The 5,572-nt window shown below is 43.0% G+C and overlaps 2 non-coding genes across 2 annotated transcripts; one reads left to right on the top strand and one right to left on the bottom strand.

Moving 5' to 3' along the window:
• Nucleotides 1–675: 675 nt before the first annotated feature.
• Nucleotides 676–813, top strand: LOC114811677. Its single transcript, XR_003759373.1, has one exon. It is a non-coding gene; the product is annotated as a small nucleolar RNA SNORA7 (small nucleolar RNA).
• Nucleotides 814–4,838: 4,025 nt separating this feature from the next.
• Nucleotides 4,839–4,976, bottom strand: LOC114811875. The gene has a single exon (XR_003759571.1). It is a non-coding gene; the product is annotated as a small nucleolar RNA SNORA7 (small nucleolar RNA).
• Between the last annotated feature and the right edge of the window lie 596 nt (nucleotides 4,977–5,572).

The raw sequence follows: 5,572 nt of genomic DNA, 5'->3' as shown, positions 1-5,572 counted from the left end.
AAATTACTCTCCTAGAAGAATAGCAGACTTGTTTAAATTCTTTTTGCTGGAGTGGCTTTTGAGGGAAAAAAACCCTCCATTATTTCAGGAACCTGTAAACTTTTGATGTTGTGAATCACTTGTGTGTCTGGCTTTATTTTGTCTATGGGTATATTTGTTAAATTACACATTTACAGAATGTTCATTGAACGGAATTAAAAAAGCACAGCTGTTTGACCTTGATTCTGAGCATCATCCTTCATGGATGAAATTTTTTCAATATGGAAAAAGAAAGATACCAAGCACAATTTTTAGGTGATTGCAGGTGTTTATCACGGGGGAGGGCGAACTCCTTTCTTGCACAAGATTGCTCAGATTTAAATGTGCATACTCTCCCAAGCACTTAGTAAAGTGATCTGCACATAGTGCTCAATAAATACCCCTGATTTTCTGAAAAGCAACCTAACCTTAATATTGAGAAATGTGGCAGTCAGTTCTTCCAGGTCTGGCCTCTGAACACTTGACCATGCTAGCGCCTCAATTCTGAGTCTTTAATCTTAAAATCCCTCTAATCTCTAGAGCTTTTACCTCACTCCTCCAAAATGTAGTCAGCTCTCTCTTTAGAGAAGTGGTGCCCAAGGAGCTAGAAGGAAGGGTCGTGGTGTCAATAGAATTCTTTGTTCCTAATCTCAGCACCCCCTCTCAGGGTCGCACCTGGAGGACTTCCAGTATTCTCCCAGCCTCGGGTATGGAAGGGAGAGTCAAGCAGAGGCCTACCCATTCCATTCCTAGCTTGACCATTGGCTAGCTAGTGGAAGGAAATCTGCTACAAGTCAAAACTCCCCTGGGCTGGGTAGCAGCGTCATGGGAGAGAGTCGAAGGTGAAGACTCGAGTTTACTGCACAGAAGGTGGCAATGGTAAACCACTTCTATATATTTTTTCTTTTTTACCAAGAAAACTCTATGGATACACTACCAGAATGATCACAGATGGAGAGCGGGCTGTTATGGGAGAGATGTCTGTGGTGTCACTATGGGTCAGAAACGACTCGACGGCATATGATGACAATCTCGGCAGAGTGGTGTCAGGCAGAGGTGTCAAGTCGGCATACTTTTCCTACCGTACAACTAGAAATCTGAAAATGTGGCATTGGTGCCCTAGGAATAACTGCCAGTGTGCCTTATTTCAATGTGCATTCATTATTCTTTCTTTGGCGGCTTCTGTGCAGCCCTGTTATTCTTTGGGGCAACTGGGGACAGGGAAGGTGCGCTAGTAGGGAGCAAAAATAGGGTTGGAGCAGCAACCATCATCTGTAGGGAAACTTGAACTTAAGTTGTTTCTCCTGGTCTACTCTTCTTTTTCTACTACTGGCAGCTATGGGGAAACTGTGAAAGCATGGTTTTCTTTTTTTAGGTATGTGGCATATACAACCCACTCTGTTGTACTCTCCCAACCTCTTAGTACAGTGCTTTGAACACAGATAGCTCTCAATAAATTTCATTGATCAATGTGACTGTTTTTGCTGCTTCAGAAGTGATCAGTTCAGTGCTCTGTATACAGTAAGCACTCAGTAAGTATAATTGAATGAGCTTAAAATCTACCACATGCCACTGTGCCCAAGAAGTCATGTTTGAACCTGAATTTTTGAACCTCATTTTTCTAAAACATTGTCCTGTGCCTATATCCCCACTCCTCACTCTGCAGTGGTTGCCCTTCCCTCTCCACATCAAGCAAAAACTCCCCACCGTAGGCTTGGCAGAAACGCAATCAGCATTCTTCTTCCTATCTATCACCAAGGCCACTAATCTCGCTCTGATTACCCCTTTTACTCACTCTACCTCACCGTCGCCTTTCTTGCTCTTGACTTCTTACTCTTGGCCTGCAATTCCCGTGCCCTCACATCCAGTACACCAGTACTTTCCCCAACTTCAAAGCCCTACTACTAAAATCACATCTCCTCCAGAAAGCCTTCTTTGACTACCCTTTCATCTCCTCACCCTATCCTCTTCTCCTTCCCCATAACCTCAGTTGCATATTTATGAACTTGATCCTTCCCCCAGATCTCTTAGTTATTCCCTACATCCCATTCGCCGACAGCATTTTTTGTTTAATCTTCTTCTTAAGGGTTTTAGTGTCTACCCTACTAGATGTAAGCTCCACTCTGAGACTCTTAATATAGTGTTCTGCACAGAGTACGGACTCCATAAACACCGTTAGTTGGTTGATCAAGCTAGGTAGCATCCAAGTTCTCAGGAACTAAGATATTACAGTTAATATAGATTGTAAGTACCTCTAGATTGTAAGCTTGTTGTGGGCAGGGCAAATGCTTGCTTATTGTTATATTCTCCCAAGTGCTTAGGACAGTGCTTTGCACATAGTAAGTGCTTGGTAAATACCATTGAATGAATGAAAGCAGGAGTTGTATATTTACCTTTTCTTTTGTTCATTCCCCCAAGAAGACCCCCAAAGATGGCTTATGAAAGTGAGGGTCTCTGCTGGTTTTGGGGGTCTAAGTGTGTTTTGTGATGACAGACTACTCCCATTTTTTCTACCAGATATTTTGCAATGTGTTTCATTAGACGTAGGAATCTAAGGAAGAGAGTGTGGATGACTCAGGGAAACCATCACCTCCACTGTGGAAAAAACTAGCTCATGTCCTCCTGGTGGTAGGCCTTATCCTTCCCTACTTAACTACTGGTGCCTGGGCAAATCTCATCCCAAATGACCAGGGGTCAGAAAAGGTAGACTAGTCTATTCTTTTGGGCACCATGTTCAAGAAATTCTTAGTATAACTCTCACATTGAGACAGTCCCACCTTTTAAGTGTTGTTTTCAAACTGATCAACTATATATAGTTCCTAAAGACCTGGGACTGTGCTCCACTCAAATACTACCACTATTTCTACTGATATTTACTCAGTTGTACTAGCTTGTTATAAATAGGAAATATTTCTCCCAACTCTGTTACATGTACTCCTGCAACCTCTTTGTACACAGTAAGCGCTCAACAAATACCACTGATGTACTGTGACTGTATCATGTTTCTACTGTAATAGCTTATAACAAAAATCAAGTTCACTTAATTTCAAATTGCTATTGAGTCTCTGATCCCAAAGCACATTAGCTGTAAGCAACGCTAAAAATACCATTATTAACAGAGGGGGAAAAATGGCTTTTTCAGTCTAGGAGTGCTTTTACAGAGGAATTTTCAAGTAAGGAAAATCCATGTGTTTAAACCTTTTCTGTTCCTATGTTATCAAACATTATTACTGCATCCTTTTCTCTATCACAAATCCTATATATCTTGAGTTGATAAACTGCCACCATTTTAAAGGCATAAAACAAAAATGTTTTGAGTGGGTGTTGGGTTTTGTGCCATCTGTTATTTGAAGATGTATACCGAGAAAAGCACACATTCTAACCATTCACAAGTACAAATACGGTGGGTTTTTTATGGTATTTAAGGGCTTACTATGTGCCAGGCACTGTACTAAGTGCTAATCAGGTTGGACACAGTCCATGTTGCACTTGGGGCTCACAGTCTTAATCCCCATTGACAGTTAAGGTAATTGAGGCATAGAGAAGTTGTGACTTGCCCAAGGTCATAGCAGTGGCAGAGCTGGAATTAGAACCCAGATCCTCCGCCTACCAGGCCTGTGCTGTATCCACTAGGCCACACTGCTTCTTTACTTGCATTTCATGGCTTTTTGTCCCCATACTGGAGGCTCCTGGTTGCATTTTGCCCCAGTTCATTACAGTGGTGGTGAGGCAGTTCCCCCCATCAAGGAGACTGAAGCTAGATCTACCTGATCACCATTAGAAAATATTTAGAGTGAAATATGAGCAAAAATGCTCCTAGATTATAATCCTGGCTTTTATTTCCATGCTGGGACTCTGCTTTATGCTTCAATTTCCTCATCTGCAAAAATGGGGATTAAATTCCTGTTCTCCTTACCACAAGACTGTGAGCCTTATGTGGAACAAGGAGTGCCTGATCTGATTACATCTTATCTACCTAGAACTCAGTACAATATGTGACCTGTCAGCTTACTGTGGGCAGGGAACATGTCTGTCAATTCTGAGTACTGCCCCAAAAGCTTAATACAGTGTTTTGCACACAAGAAGTACTCAAAAATGTAACTGATTTGAAAATGTTGTTCACAAGCAAAGAGGAAACTCAAGAGAAGTTCTGATCACCTGAAATTTGGATGAGGTTGGGGGTTAAAGTGGGTGTAATGTTGGGGGGAGGAAAGGGAGAGAGCCACCCCTTCACCCTCATCTCGTTCCCCTTCCTATTAAAACATCAGTAGAGAGGTCAGCTGCCTGACAAGTCAGTGTGGCTGCTTAATGCAGTTCTGAAGATATTTATTTCCCAGGTGACAGACTGCTGTAGGGTACAAATGCCTCCTATTAATCCCTGGCATTTATTGAGCAATTATTGTGTGGTACATTCCAAGAGCTTAATACAGTGCTCTGCACATAGTAAGCACTCAATAAATACTATACTAAGCACTTGGGAGACTACAGAGTCTTGTCTTGCCTTATGCTCTTGAATCCCCTAGACTGTAAGCCTCTTTTAGGCAGGAATTGTCTCTCTTTATGGCTATATTGTACTTTTCAAGAGCTTCCTACAGTGCTCTGCACACAGGTGCTCCATAAATATGAATGAATGAGTCATCTCCTACCCTCTCTCCCAGGTCGCCTAACCTCCATCTGCAATTGTTCTGGTAGTTTATTCATAGAGTTTTCTTCATAAAAATACAGACGTGGTTTACCATTGCCTCCTTCCACACAGTAAACTTGGGTCTCTCCCCTCAACTATCTCCCATGCCGTTGCTGCCCAGTACGGGGGACTTTTGACGTGTAGCAGATTGCCTTCCACTCGCTAGCTACTGGCCAAGCTAGTAACAGAATGGGTAGACCTCTGCTTGACTCTCCCTCCTCTAGTCGAGACTGGTAGGGTACTGAAAACTCTCCAGGTGTGACCCTGAGAGATGGGAGTACAGAGTGGATGAACACAATCCCTGTACAAAGTGCTTGGGGAAGAACAACAGAGTTGGTAGACATGCTTCCTGCCCACAAGGAGTTGAGGGGGACACAGGCATTCAAGTAAAAAAAGCATATGAACGTAAATGCTGAGAGTGTGGTGAATATCAAGTGCTTAAAGAGTACAAAATCAAATGCATAGGTGGAGCAGAAGGGAGATGGAGTAGCGGAAAAGAGGAATTAATCGGGGAAGGGAAGGCAACACCTTAAGGTAGCCCTAGGTGTCTCCTTCATTCTGTTTGACCTGTGCCATATGGAGTGAGGACCCTCAGGAAGGTTCCTGTGAGTGTGGGATTGTTCCCAGATATAGGAGTAAAGCCAGGTCATGTGGCTTACTCTTTCCTCAGCCTTAGCAGACCAGGGGATTTTCCTTCCGCCCTTTAGGTGGTATTTGGGAAGTGTACGAAGCCCCCCAAGGGACTGGATTAGTATGTCACCTGGCTTTCCCGGCCACCCCCAGGACATCCTAAGAAAACTCAGAACTTCAACCTTGCAATATCTTAAAAGGTAGAATGGCACACTGACAGTGGAAACCAACACTTTCTGC

Source organism: Ornithorhynchus anatinus, chromosome 4, assembly GCF_004115215.2.
Source record: "Ornithorhynchus anatinus isolate Pmale09 chromosome 4, mOrnAna1.pri.v4, whole genome shotgun sequence".
NCBI lineage: Eukaryota > Metazoa > Chordata > Mammalia > Monotremata > Ornithorhynchidae > Ornithorhynchus > Ornithorhynchus anatinus.
This window is presented reverse-complemented; position numbering and strand designations above follow the sequence as displayed.